At 39.9% G+C, this 15,027-nt stretch overlaps 1 non-coding gene across 1 annotated transcript; it reads right to left on the minus strand.

Annotated features, from left to right (window-relative positions):
- Positions 1–644: 644 nt before the first annotated feature.
- LOC111821710 (U6 spliceosomal RNA) lies at positions 645–751 on the minus strand. The gene has a single exon (XR_002825056.1). It is a non-coding gene; the product is annotated as a U6 spliceosomal RNA (small nuclear RNA).
- Positions 752–15,027: the final 14,276 nt, after the last annotated feature.

Consider the following 15,027-nt stretch of genomic DNA (forward strand, 5'->3'; position numbering starts at 1 on the left):
GCATAAGCAGTTTGACTTGCTCACAACCAAAGTATGAGAGTGAATAAAGGGTTGATGACTAAGATGGCTGTCATGGTGCACGGTATTGGTGTCTATGCCACAAAATGAGGGAAGAAACATAAAGGGAGAAGCACCTCAGGGGAGAGAGGGGAAAACACTGATTCCAGTTTCAGAAAGGCTGAGTCTGAAAAGTCTGTGTGATATCTAAAAGGTACTTTTACATATTATTCTAGAGTTCATCATAAAATCCTGAATACAGATATAAATTTTGGGTCATCATCATAAGCTACTAGATGAAAGAACAGACATGAGCAAGGGGCATGTCATAAAATAAAAGGAAAAGAAGACCTAGGCTGTAATTCTTGGAAATGGAATCATTTAGGAAGTCGGTGTAGAAAAGTAGAATTTTTTTTTTAATTTTACTGTGCTTTAGGTTAAAGTTTACAGCACAAATTAGTTTCTCCTTCAAAAATTCATAGACAAATTGTTTTGTGACATTGGTTACAATTCCCACAATGTGACAGAACTCTCCTTCTTTCCACCCCTGGTACCCTGTGTCCATTCATCCAGTGTTCCTGTCCCTTCCTGCCTTCTCATCTTGCTTTTGGGCAGGAGTTGTCCATTTGGTCTCGTATATTTGATTGAAAAATATAGAACACTGCACAGATTTGCGTGTCCTCCTTGCACAGAGGCCATGCTAATCTTCTCTGTATTGTTCCAATTTGAGTACATGTGCTGCCAAAGCGAGCACGAAAGAAAATCTACTGAAGAGACAGGGGAGAGCAGTCAGGCAATACGAAGGGAATTAAGAGAAACTGAGAGGTCAAGAAGTAGGAGAGAAAAGAGTTTCAGGATGAAGGGTATCCACATTGTCAATTTCTCCAAGAGATAAAGTAAAATAATAATAATAATAATAAAAGAAGAATCCATTGGATATGGCTCTTAGGAACTCATAGAGGCTGTAGTGAAAGCAGATTTAGTGAAGTAGTGGGGCAGAAGAGAGTACCTTCTCAACGTTGCCTTTATTCTGTTTATTAAGTCATTTTGCTCTTTTCTAACCCCCTCACTGGTGTGTCCTAGTCACTTTTCTTGGTTTCCACTATAGCACTTCATGCTACACCTTGTAAAACATTTCTTGAATTATTTGATCTTGTATATAATATTCAAGATAACAGACCTGTGCTAAAACCTAAATGGAAAATTCATCTCTAAAAATCTATCTTCCTATCTACAAAATTCATGGTTTATTTCCTAGAAAAAAATTAAATAAAATTCCATACCCATCTTAGCCTTATCTTTTACTGAGATTCTGCTTTTATTTCCAGCAAGGCTAACCACCTTGATTAGGGGCAAATAGAGGTCATCCGGGAGGGACTTTAAAACATGCTGTGTAGCTGTTGAAAGAGCATGACAATAAACCTGCTTGAAGAATTTGTTGTTGCTGTTGTTTTGGAGAAATTCATAGTCAATTCCCATAGCTATGAATCCCCTTCTCCTCAACCATGAAGGTTTAGGGATACCTTTCTCTTAAAATTCACGGAAGGTTAAAGTAGAGTAACCTTCCTTAACTGGTAGAAGGGAAATTGTTTCCAGATAAAGTGCATAATTGTCATGGTTTGAATTATGTCCCCCCAAGGATGTGTGTATCGGTTTGGCTGGGCCATGGTTCCTGGAATTGTGTGGTTAGCTTCTGTTTTGTGATTGTAATTTTATGTTAAAGAGGATTCTGGTGGGATTGTAACACCACCTTTACCCAAGTCACATCCCTGATCCAATGTAAAGGGAGTTTCCCTGGGGTGTGGCCTGCACCACCTTTTATCTCTCACGAGTTAAAAGGAAAGGGAAGCAAGCAGAGAGTGGGGGACCTCACACCACCAAGAAAGAAGCACTGGGAGCAGAGCGCGTCCTTTGGACCCGAAGTTCCTGAGCAGAGAAGCTCCTAGTCCAGGGGAAGACTGATGACAACGAGGACCTTCCTCCAGAGCCGACAGAGACAGAAAGCCTTCCCCTGGAGGTGACATCCTGAATTTGGACTTCTGCCCTACTTTGACTGTGAGGAAATAAACTTCTCTTTGTTAAAAAAAAAAAAAAAATTCCATATCCAATATAGTGCTGCTCATATAGTTTGTATTTATATAGGGAGAAGAGGAAGCTATCAAGACTTAGTCTTCTGGAAGTGAACACGAATCCCAGGTGCTTCTGGGGGATGAGAATAAGATATTTTAAATTCTTATGCCGTAGGATTCATAACCTCGGGATACACAGGAAGTCTAGGGAGTCAGAAGCTCAGCAGGAGGAGACAGACAGTGCTCCGTAATCACTTTTGGTGCAGAGAAGGGAACAAGGGAGAGAACCCCGTCACGGCTGTTGTCTTATCATAGACAATAGCTGCCTTTGGCGCACGCACACACACATACACACACACACACACACACACACAGACACACAGACACACACACACACACAATTGACGTCTGCAGAAATTACAAAGCGTTAACAGTCCTCTGGCACACAGACAGTTTAAAATTGAAGACCAGGCAACGATCCACTGTGCCCGGTTTGCCGCGATTCCCCCATGAGCTATCTTGAGCCCGTCTACCGCTCTGGGCACTGCGCGGGCTGCTCTAGTGGTTTTACACCTCTGGGCCAACGTAAGAACACACCACACAGAGTGACCCCGAGCTGGACTAGACAAATAATTAATTCTCAACTCAGAAGCCAGTGCTGCCGGCTGCAGCTGACGAAAAGCAACGTTTACCCCGACTCGAATGCTGAGTGCGCAAACTTGGAAAAAGCCCCCGTGTCGTGATATTTGCCATATGTCTGAGTGCCGATCTTTTCGTATAGTCCCCTACCCCCTGATTTCCCCAGTGATAGCCTAGGAACCAAGAGCGGTCTGAGAAAATCTTTTTTTTTTTTCTCCCTACTACACTAGAGCATGGTTCAGCCTGTTGAGATGAAGTATTCTTTACCATTCTTAAAATCAGGGGATCTGTTTTAAATATATGAAATGTTCAAATTGGTATAAATTCAGGCACCTCCCCGCCCCCACCCCTTTCCTAAAACCGCGTAGCACAGTGGTTAATGGTTCCGCTGCTAACCAAGACGACGGCAGTTCGAATCCACCAGGCATTCCTTGGAAACACTATGGGGCAGTTCTACTCTCTCCTATAGGGTTGCTATGAGTCGGAATTGATGGCAACGTGTTTGGTTTTGGTTTTCCTAAACCCAGTTTAAATTGCAGTTACCTATATGTGGCCCCATAAATTTCACTGCATTCACAAGACTGATAAAGCCAGGAGATCAAGGCAGAAGGTCTACTCCAAGTATACAATGAGAATTTCTCTTTGGAAACTTCAAAATCAGGTACCTTGGCACTCCAATTTTTTTCCATGTTTCATACAAAATATGCCAATATGTATTATGAAAATTAGCAAAAAATCTCTTGGTTAAGGTGTACTATTTTTACACTCAAGGTTTGATAACTGTATCTATATAGGTCACAAGCACGCACCAATATATATGATTAATTTTCTCTTCTTACTATTTTTTTCTGAAGAATTGATTTTGGATAAACCAATGAAAAAATTCAGGACAACCTAATTCATATAATTTGATTCAAATAATCTGGAGGTTTTAATAATGCCCAGAGAGCAAAAGAAATGCATTTAATATTTACGCAAATATGGTCCCTGGTGAGGTTCTCATCGGCCAAGGCCATAGTGGTCCACTGAAACCCCATGCCTCTCTTTTTGTTTCACTCCAGGGATCTGTAACAAGGCTGTGAATATCACAGACAGAACCTTAGTTTCTTGAAGTCTTACCGCCTTCTTACCGCCTTCTTACCGCACTGCTCTGGAAGGGGAACTAGGTTCTTAAAAGATATGGGGACTATGGACCTCATCTTCTCACCAGCATCGAGGAACACCTCCACTCCCTTGATACACTCAAATACACTGTCTAATATCCCTTCTGTATAGCTTCTTTCTTTCATGTTCTTAAACTTTTACATGAAAGGGGAAAAATCAGAAAGAGCTGCAGTCTTCCTGGAAATGTTGATTCAGGAGTATAAGATCCCCGAGGCAAGGAAATGCTAGGGGCCTTGCTCCCTTGGTGGAGAAATGAGAAAGAGCAAGGGAGACAAATTCAAAACCCGGTAAAACTCAATGTTAAACAAGGTAGCCCGCCATCACTGTGGTTAAGAGCATAGACGAGCCTGGGTTCAAATTCTGACCCTGACTTTTACAAGTTATGTGACCTTGGGCAAGACATGTTAATCTCTTTTTTTCCAACTTTTTATTGAAGTATACTATATATTAATATATATGCTACAGGTGGATGGAATTTCACAAGGTAAACAACATATGTAACCAGAACTCAGTTCTAAAGAACGAATGACATGCACACCACAGAAGTCCCTCTCCTTGCTCTCTTCCAGTCACTGGCCGCCTTGCTAAGATAACCACTATCCTGACTTCTGATAACATAGAGTAGCTATTGTTGGCTTCAAGAGACACAGCCCCTTAGCCTCTTTTGCCCCATCTGTGAAATGGGGATTATAATAGTACATTTACCGTGGGGTTGTAATGAGAACGAAATGAGTTAATATCTATAACATTTTTAAAAGAGCCTACTACATAGTCAGTACTATATATGTGTGTGTTGGTTAAATAAAAATAAAAAGCTTTAGGAAAATTAATGTCATGTTTGATTCATGGTTTAGCATAATATAAGTTGTATGATACTAAACCTATGAATTGTGATTAATAATAGTTAATTGACATATGATAAAGGAAAGGATGACCTACTCTTATGCGGACCTCTAGTTAAACCAAAAATCTATTTCATGGATTTATTGTTCACCTTTAACTGTGACCTTAGAAAAATACTATATGTACTTCTCAGGTGGGTTGGATTGAAATAATATTTAAACGTAGATATATCTCAACAGTGATTGAATGTAGTTTCTTTCTGAAACCCATCGGTTTCCCTATTGTGGAATGGTTATATATCATTCAGGTATCATTTCAAAGAACCTACAGATATTGCTCAAATTCTTCTGTTGTATTAAAGTCATATATTGTTCACATACAAGTATTTTAGCTTGAAAAAAGTAGACATAACTGGGTTGCAAATTTTTTGTTTAAATAGATATGGTTATTAAATTTTAAAATACATCCCTATTAAAGAGAAAAGTATCTAGAAGAGATACATCTGGTATATCAGGTTAAAGCGGTTTATTACATTCCTAAAAGACTATGAGATAAACATTAAGAATCCTGTTTCATTTATCACCATTGCATGGAATTGATTTTCCATCCTTAGAAGTAAGGAAATTTTGTAACTGAGCCACCAGAGATAGCATGACTTGAATCCAAATACCTTTTTTTTTTTCAAGAAAAAGAACTAAAAACTAGAAAAAAAATCCAAGTTGAGAAAACAATGTATAGATTAGAATATCATCTCATGTACATTTTATGATGTTTCATTTTCTTTTTATTATTGAGTACCTATCATCTTATTGATTTAATTTGTTGAAAAACTTTACACTGATTCACTCATAAATTATGTTTGCTATATTCAGTGACATTTAATAATCATACACTTACATCAGAAGATACAGAATCTGATGTGACATTTGGAAAACAAATGACAAAATGACTAACAATACTGAATTTGAAAGTTATAAAATTGGGAAAATATTTAATAAATAAATTTTATAAGCTTCAAGTATAGAAGTACTCAGTATAGAGGATAATTCTCTTAAGTTTTCAATTCAACAAATGAAGTGCTAATATTTTGAGCTATACTGAAAGCTCAAAAAATGAAAACAAAGAAGTAGTACATATTTGAAAGAAATCCCATTGTTTTAGGGGATTAGTGTCTTAGTTTGGGTTCTTTAGAGAAGCAAAACTGATAATATAGTTATAGACATACACAGAGATAGAGATAGATATACACAGATATATATAGAGAGAGAGATTGATGTACTTCAATGAAAATGTGAGTAGTGCTGATAATGATAACATATAATGGAACGACGTCTAACAACTTTCTTTGGAGGGTAGAATCCTCATTAGAATCTTCCAAATGCTACGGTATTTTTTTTTTTAAATCATAGAAAATATAATAAAGCAAAGGCTTGCCATGATGATAAGGTGTTCCTTGCATTCTTTTCCCTAACTACTTTCTACTTCAATATACACAGAGAGAGAGATTGATCGATTTCAACGAAATGGCTCAGGCAATTGTAGGTGAAATCTTTAGGGGAGCAGATCGCCAGGTCTTTTTCTCCCATGTTGTGAGTCTGAACTGCTGACCTTTCGGTTAGCAGCCAAGGCTTAACCATTGAGCCACCAGGGCTCCTCTTAAGCTGAAATATAATGTTTCCCAAAGATACCATATCCCAATTCCTGGAACCTATAAATATTGTTTCATTTTTAAGTGAAGGATTTTGAGAAGAGGAGATTATCTAAGATTATCCAGGTGGGCCCTAAATGCAATTACATGTAGATTAGACACACCCAGAGGAGAAAAAGATATGAAGACTGAGGCAGAGACTGGAGTAAAGGTCCCACAAGCCGAGGACTGTTGGCAGCCACGAAAAGCTGGAGAGGTATGGGATGGATTCTCCCCTAGATCCGATGAAGGGGGGTGGGACCTGCCGACACCTTAATTTCAGTCCAGTGATACTCCCCGCCTACAGAACTGTGAGGGAATACATCCCAGTAGTTTTAAGCCACCAAGTTTGTGGTAATTTTCCACAGTAGCCACAGGGAACTAATAACAGTGTGATATGTTATGACCATAGATAATGATAACACAACACAGCCTCTGAGAATTGGCTAGCAGGAGATGAATCAACAGATACGAGTTCATGTAGAGAAATGGGGATAAAGTTATATTTTAATGGGCTGATAAAGCGAGTGGGAATTTCAGCAATAGAGACAGCAAATATATGTTGTCTAATGTCTGCTGTAGTAGGGGATATGGAAATTTGGAAATGGGGACTAGGATATTATCCGAAAGGCAGTGTGGACTTTAGGAAGAACACTCTATTATATGTATCGCGCGAGAGCTGTGCTGATGACAATCACAGGGAAGAGAGAGAGCAAGACACCAAGACCGAGAACACGGACAGTTAGAGGGTGGACATCTGGTAACATGATGTCTTACACGCATTAGCTTTTCTATAAAAACTCACTGCTGTCGAGTCGATTCCGACTCATAGCAACACTACAGGACAGAGTAGAATCACCCCATAGGGTTTCTAAGCCCGTAAATCTTTATGGAAGCAGACTGCCACATCTTTCTCCCACAGAGCAGGGGCTAGAGGGTTCGAACCAATGACCTTTGGGTTAGCAGCCGAGTGCTTATATACTCACCTGAATTTCCTTATTTCCTATTTTCCACTCACTGAAACACACTGTTCCTTGTCCCAGTTTCTTGGGTTCATTTACATTGCCCTTTCAATTCATTCGCAAGCTGTCCTTAGCTGTTTGTCATTTGGGTCAGACAATGTCTCTGCAGTCTTTACCTGGTTAAACTTAACTACTGATGCCCTTCTTTATGGCACAGCCTTCACCTTTCCTGGGGGGGGGGGCGGTATTTGGCTAATAGCTTGACAAACACTTTAACAGCTAACCTCTTACTGAGTCACAACATATGTAGGTGTAAAGTACAAATATATTTTGAATCGAGTGTATGTTCTCAAATTACCAAATGATAGAAATAGAGAAAGTGGGAAAAATAATGTGGATATTTTCAGTCTTTTTTTTAAATAAACAATGTAAATAGAAAAAAGAAAGTCAGCTGAAAACTAGTCTCTGTGATACTTCCAACTTCTTAGCGAGGATGTTGGTTTGGTTTTGAGAGCTAAAAGTAGCTCTAGCAAGTTCCCAAACCTAAAATTCAAAACTCTAAAATGTTTTCTTTCCCTTTATCACTGTGATGATAGAACAAACTTCTATGAGGCTATTGACTGTCTGGTGATCCACCATGATGGGGTTTTGAGCCATATTCTTGACAACATCAGTAAACACACTATCAACCACACACTCCTCATGCCTCTGGATACTATGGCATAAACATCAGCTGGTCAAACCTAGGCTCAGCTCTTCTCGGAGACTGCCAACCTTAACAAACTCGGGCAACACTGCCCCAGGGGAGCTGAGTCGTGAAAACGTGTATACCCTATTCTAGTTCAAGTATGCCACCAGAAGCAGAGAAACGGAAAAGCAGAATAGGAAGAAATCTATTCCATATTTATTATATTTTGGAGATACAGTATTTTCAAATGGATCCCTAGTGGCACAGTGGTTAAGAACTCGACTGCTAACCAAAAGGTCGGCAGTTCAAATCCACCAGCTGCCCCTTGAAAATACTGTGAGGCAGTTCTACTCTGTCCTATAGGGTCACTATGAGTTGGAATCGACTCGACAGCGATAGGTTTGGTTTTGGTTTTATATTTTCAAATACATGAAGATATTCCAACCATATTTCATCCATTTGCTGTCTGATGATCTATTACTAAGTTACTGAAGCTTGTTTGTTGGATATAAACCTCCACTAAGTATTTTTCATAGAAAGCAAGAAAAACAAAGAGAGAGAGAGTTGTGTGTGCGTGTACGGAAGGGACAAAGAGAGGAGAGAAGACACTAGGAAAGGGAGGCCAAGCAACAAAACCTCTTTTCTTCGTAGGAACTGTTGTGTTCAAACGCTGCTCGTTACGATTTTTCTCTCTAAACAGCACCCTCAAGAAATGTGCAATTGCTGCTTCTAAAATCTCGGAACACTTTGCACTTTTGTGGTTAAACCAACCAGTGTGAACTCTTTAAATAAACCATGAGGGCTTCATAACCGAGATTCAAACGCCCGGGTTGTGCTTCATCATTAAACAGGGTTCCAGCTATGCTTTATGGGCTCTTGTAAGCTAAACTTCATGGAAATAGCCCGTGTTTAAAGCTCACCTGGGATCCTTGGGGACGGGTGTGTTGAACTGGCTTTGCTGCCTGAAGAAACTCCTTCTGCTTCTTAGATAGTCTTATCCATATATTCACCCATTTACATGAACATAAAGGCATTCAATACACCGAATTCTCTGGAAGGTGTTTCTGCTGTCCTAAGCCCAGTGATATGAGCAAAATCTTTAATGAAAACTCTCTCCTGCCTGAAAGGTCCTGCTTGACGGCCCCTTCAACTCCTCTAGGCTCCTTTTTGAACACTCTCCTCTGCGCTTCCCTTACAGAGTCAAACTGGCTAAACACAGTCAGTTCCCGCCTCTTTCTTTCCTCAACATCTTTGCACCTCCTGTTCTCTCTACCTGAGGCAGCATTATTGGCCCTTCTCATCCACCAGGTCTCAGCTGACAAGTCAGCACAGCAAAGGAATCGTCCTTAATCACCCAATAGAAATTATTGCTGTTAATTGCCATCCAGTCGGCTCCAACTCACAGCGACTCGACATACAAGAGAGCAAAACATTGCCCAGTCCTGCACTCTCTTCACTACCGTTGGATGCTCAAGTCCACTGTTGTGGCCACCGTGTATTTCGTGTCCCTTCCAACTTAAGGGACTCATTTTCCAACAGTATATGGGACAGTATTACGTTGTGATCAATAGACTTTCCACTGGCTAATTTTTGGAAGTAAATCATCAGGTCTTCCTTCCTAGTCTGTCTTATTCTGGGAAGCTCCACTGAAACCTGTCCACCATGGCTGACCTTGCTGGTATTTGAAATACTGGTAGCATAGCTTCCAGCATCATAGCAATGTGCAAGCCACCACAGATGGATGGTGGCAATAAAAATTAGGCCTCCTTATTTACTTACTTTGTAAAACTAACCACAAGCAGTAACCATTCTATTTATTTGTTTGTTTTCTTTTTTACTGTGTAGCTCCCTCGTCTAAAACATAAGCTTGACAAGTACAGGTATCTTGACTGTCTTCTTTGCATTTTATTTCCAACATATAGACCCATGGTCGGTAAAGAGTGGAGCACAGTAAATATTTTTGGAATGCTTAGATGGATGTTGCCGCAGGAGTCAAGCTGAACAGTCTGAGGTCTTTTGATCAGCCGGAACATGTGTAAATAACTCAACTTTACCATCCTAGCACAGTTCTTCGAAGAGACAATTCCTAGGCTGTAAACAGAGAGAAGTGACTATTGAGTATATATTATTATTTTATTTTGATGAAATATATACTTAAAGAAAAATGTTAAGACTTTTTTCTGGATTTTTCCATCTGGGAAGAATAGATGAAAGAATAGTACCTATGCTTCTCTAGTATATAAGTTAACTTAGTGCAAATTTAAAGTGACCCAATATTTGGTTAGCTGAATTTGCTAGTCTATGTGTATAATGATTGCACAGGATTTTGATACACTAGTATTTTTAACCCTGGACTGAAGAAAATTGAACTGATACGACACTATTTTCTACAAAAGGAACAAACAAGAAATGGCTAGTGAGAACGAAAAAAAAATTACATGTGGAAAAGAAAGTAAATAGGTTCTGCTCCTCCTGGGAACATCAAGTGTCTTCCAGTTATGGTAAAATTAGGAAAATATGAGTAGACAGACAGATAGATATGGGAGATATAGATGATAGATAGATAGATCAACAGATAAACACAGAGAGATTGATTTTAATGTGCTGATATTAGATTATAGAAATTTTTAATTTAAAATGTTTTAAATAATATTTTGTTGTGTTTCAGGTGAAAGTTTAGTGGTTAAGAGCTTGGCTACTGATCAAAAGGTCGGCAGTTCAAATCCACCAGCCACTCCTTGGAAACCCTATGGGGGCAGTTCTACTTTGGCCTATTGGTTGCTATGAGTCGGAATCAACTTGACGGCAATGGGTTTTGGGTTAACAATTTTTATACAAATTGTTCCATAACACTGCTTACATTTTTTCACAATGGGTCAGCATTCTCATTATTTCCATTCTGTTTGTTCTCTTACCATTAATCTAGCTTCCCTGCCTCACCTTACCATCTCATCTTTGCTTTAGGATAAATGTTGACCGTTTGATCTCATATACTTGATTGTGTAAGGGAGCACATTATTCATGGGTGACACTGTTTATTTTATAAGCCAATCTATTATTTGGATGAAAGGTGACCTCCAAAAGAGGCTTCAGTTCCAAGTTCAAAGGAGATGGTCCCAGTGGTTCCTATCATCTCTATCACTTCAGTAAGTGTGGCCTTTTTTTGGAATTATGTTTTGTTCTACATTTTCACCCATTCTGTCCAGGACCTTCTATTCTGTCTCTGGCCAGAATGGGTGGTAGTGATAACCAGGCACCATGTCGTTCTTCTGGTTTCAGGCTACATGAGGTCGTTTCAATTGCCTCATATGCATGCAAAAGCTGGACGATGAATAAAGAAGACTGAAGAAGAATTGATGCCTCTGAGTTGTGGTGTTGGTGAAGAATATTGAATATACCATGGACTGCCAAAAGAACCAACAGATCTGTTTTGGAAGAAGTACAATCAGAATGTTCCTTAGAAGCAAGGATGGCAAGGCTTTGGTACTTTGGATGTTACCAGGAAGGACCAGTTCCTGGAGAAGGACATCATGCTTGGGTAAAGTAGAAGATCAATGGAAGACCCTCAGAGAGATGGATTGGCACAGTGGTTGCAACAATGGGCTCAAACAACAATGGTTGTGAGGATGGCGCAGGACCGGGCAGTGTTTTGTTCTGTTGTACATAGGGTCCCTGTGAGAGGGAACTGACTCGACAGCACCTAACAACAACAAAATTTGTCCTTGAAAGCTTGAATTTTTATGCTATTAAAAAACACATTTTAGTGAAGAAAAAATTAAAAATAATCTGGGAATTAGGAAGTATAATGTCTTAATTCCAAAATCAGACATATTCAGGCCACCTGACAAAAATGAGATTTACATAAATCAATGTCAAAAATGAGTATTTAAGTAAACAGAGAACCTTAGCAAACTTAAATATATATTAACAAAGGGAGAAAGGGAGGGAGGAAGAAAGGAAGGAAGGGAGGGAGGAAAGTGAAGGAGAAAATAAGAAAAGGAAGAAGGAAGGGAAAAATGAAGCAAGGAACTTATTTAGGACAAGCTATGGAGCCACACTAAATGAATTTGGGAATGATGAACTATTTGTTTATGTGGATGGAGATGTGTGTCTGCATTGTTGTAAGTACCAGTGAAGGCACATCTGGGACATATGTATGAGAATGAGACTTTGTGCTTAATAAAACTTTAAAATGTTTGAAATCATGATCAAAAATAAAAATTTCTTATTGTCATTAAAATAAATTTAAATTTCATTCAGTACAAAAAATGTTATTTTATTGTAAAACCATGTTTGCCAGTTCTTATGGCAGTTACTGGGTCATTGCTAGTTCCTGTGCAATTAAGTGACATAAGTAAAATGTGTAGATTAATAATAAATTTTCAGAGTAGGTATTATCAGGCCATTCACGGTGGTGGGGCTTGGGGGGTGATGGTCCAGGGACCATTAGACAAGTCTTCTCATACATACAAGGCCTTAAATGTAGACAGTTGATGATATATAAAAATGAGGTTACTGTATATGAGATTATAAAAATAAAGAAATAAGAATGGGGAGATGATTTTTCAGAAGAAATGATAAATATCAAAATATGGAAAAATATAAGGGCAAAATTGGCATTCCTGCGAGAGATGAGGGCAGAAGACGTAGATGTGGGTCCCACTCGTTCAGGTGGTTGGAAGCCATGATGTTGACAAGGTGCTGCTGTGAAGACCATCCAAGAGGAAGAAGAGAGATCAATAGCTGCATCCAGAGGAGTGCACGTGTTGAGGGGGCAAGAGGGGATGAACGTGGGTATCAAGGGAAGAAAATTCATAAAGCAAAGCTTCACAGAAGTCAAGACTGCTATTGTAAGTACGACGGACTGCCTCTGGCGGGTAGAAAATGCATATTGTCTCTCTCCGATCCATCCTTTAACCCTTCTCTAACTTATTCTCTTAACCAGATACTCCAATTAATTACCAAACTGAAATGGGCTGTCATAGATTTAGTTTCTAGTATTTTCTGAGGACCGTTAATTGCACCCAGTGTTGAGTTGGTACAACTCTTTCTGAGACCTCTGAGGAAAGATAGTCCCACACACTATAAAATACTATATTAATGAAGCAACTGTGATTTTTTTTCTGTTTTGTGTATAAATTGATATACTCGTACACATCAATACTCCAAGGAGGGCAGAACAAGGAGAGGGCATATATCCACTGAAGACAAATATGGGCAACTCCAAGTGGCCTGCGGAGTTGGGCAGCACTTTGAGCCTCTGCAGGGGATCTTTCTGCACTGAGTCCCTCTCTCGCCATCTGTCTTGGCACAGAGCGCAAAACCAGCCCTCCATCTCATCCTTTTCTCCGTGACCGGAATCTTGAAAGTTAAATTGCTTCCTCTTATTGTTGAGCCTGGGACAGAAGCCAAACTAGCAGTTCACTGCAGGCAGTTATCAGTCAGCACTGCAACTATGGTCCAAACCAGTTTTCCAACAGAAAAACATCACATTATGGACAGCAATGTACAAAGGGTTTTGTTTGTTTGTTTTTGTTTTTTTTTTAAGGATTCTGGTTATGCCAGCATACTTACATCTCTAAAAGAAACTCTAAAACGTTTAAAGGGTCTACTTTCTTTTTGCCTTAAGAAAATCATTTACAAAAGTCACTTGCCTTGTTTGCATTTTTTCAACAAAAATGTTGAGTACCTACTCTGAAGTCAGACCGTTTGAGACATTACAAATGCAACAACGCGTCCCATTGCCGTCGAGTGGACTCCCACTCACAGGGACCCTATAGAACAGAGTAGAACTGCCCCATAGGGTTTCCAAGGATAGGCTAGTGGATTCGAACTCCCGACCTTTTGGTTAGCAGCCAAGCTCTTAACCACTGCGCCACCAGGCCTCCATGTAGTAATGCATACGACACAAATACTCTCTACTCTCAGGGAGTTTACATTCTGGTGAAGGACAGAGAAACTGTTGTTGACTGCGTGTGACGTCAAGTTGATTCCAACTCCTTGCGACCCTATAGGACAGAGTAGAACTGCCCCAGAGAGAAACCAGACAAGTAAATGCACAAAGGTAAGTAGAGAGAATATTATGTGCTTTGAAGAAAATAAAACAGGCTGAAGACAGAGTGACTGAAGGAGGGACCAGGGGGCCATTTTGGTGAGTAAAGATCTGTTAAAGGAACCAGCATTTGAATTCAAGTGTGAACAACAGAAATAAACCAGTGATTCAAATACCTGGGAGAACAATCTCGGTTGCAGAAAATGTAAGCGGAAGCCCTGGCATGACACAGAGGAACAAACCCAGAGATGATCTGGTTGGCATAAAGGTAAGTGGTGATGATGATGCAGGGCAAGAAGGCAAGGCTGCAGTCATTTAGAGCCTGCAGGCCATCCCAAGGGATTTGTGTTTTACTCTAGAGGCAAAGGGAAATGCTTGAAGTGCCGTCAGCAACAGAAGGATATAAACTGATGGACATGTTGAACCTACCCAGGCCTACGTGGAGAATTCCCTGCAAGACAGCAGAGCTCCGTGGTGCTTTCTCCTCACAGGCCTGCAGGAATTAGGGTGCTGCTTCCCCTGCAGGAAAGCCAGGGGCCAAGGATTTCTCCATGTTCAGCGGGCCGTGGAGCTCCACCTATGGAAGAGCTGTTCGCTAAAAAGCAATCGCTGATTTCCACTAGACTCCTGATGAGGTCTTTGTTAAATGACATATATTTCCTCCCTTTTTACACCTGACCATATCTCCTCTCTGTATAATTCTAGCGGGAAGCAATAACTGTGCCATAAAATGTACAGTGTTAGCAGGAGTGCAGTGTCCACGTCCTCAAGGAGAAGACCTTTCGGAATGATTCAGAAATTCCAGCCACAGTTCTGTAGCAATGAGAAATGGATATGGCAGACCTCTGTAAACAACCATGCATTGTATAAGTAAACATTATTACCCGGAGTGAAATACCAAATGTGTTAAAACTTGGGCAAGCACC

This window comes from Trichechus manatus, unplaced genomic scaffold (genome assembly GCF_000243295.1).
Source record: "Trichechus manatus latirostris isolate Lorelei unplaced genomic scaffold, TriManLat1.0 scaffold00099, whole genome shotgun sequence".
Lineage (NCBI taxonomy): Eukaryota > Metazoa > Chordata > Mammalia > Sirenia > Trichechidae > Trichechus > Trichechus manatus.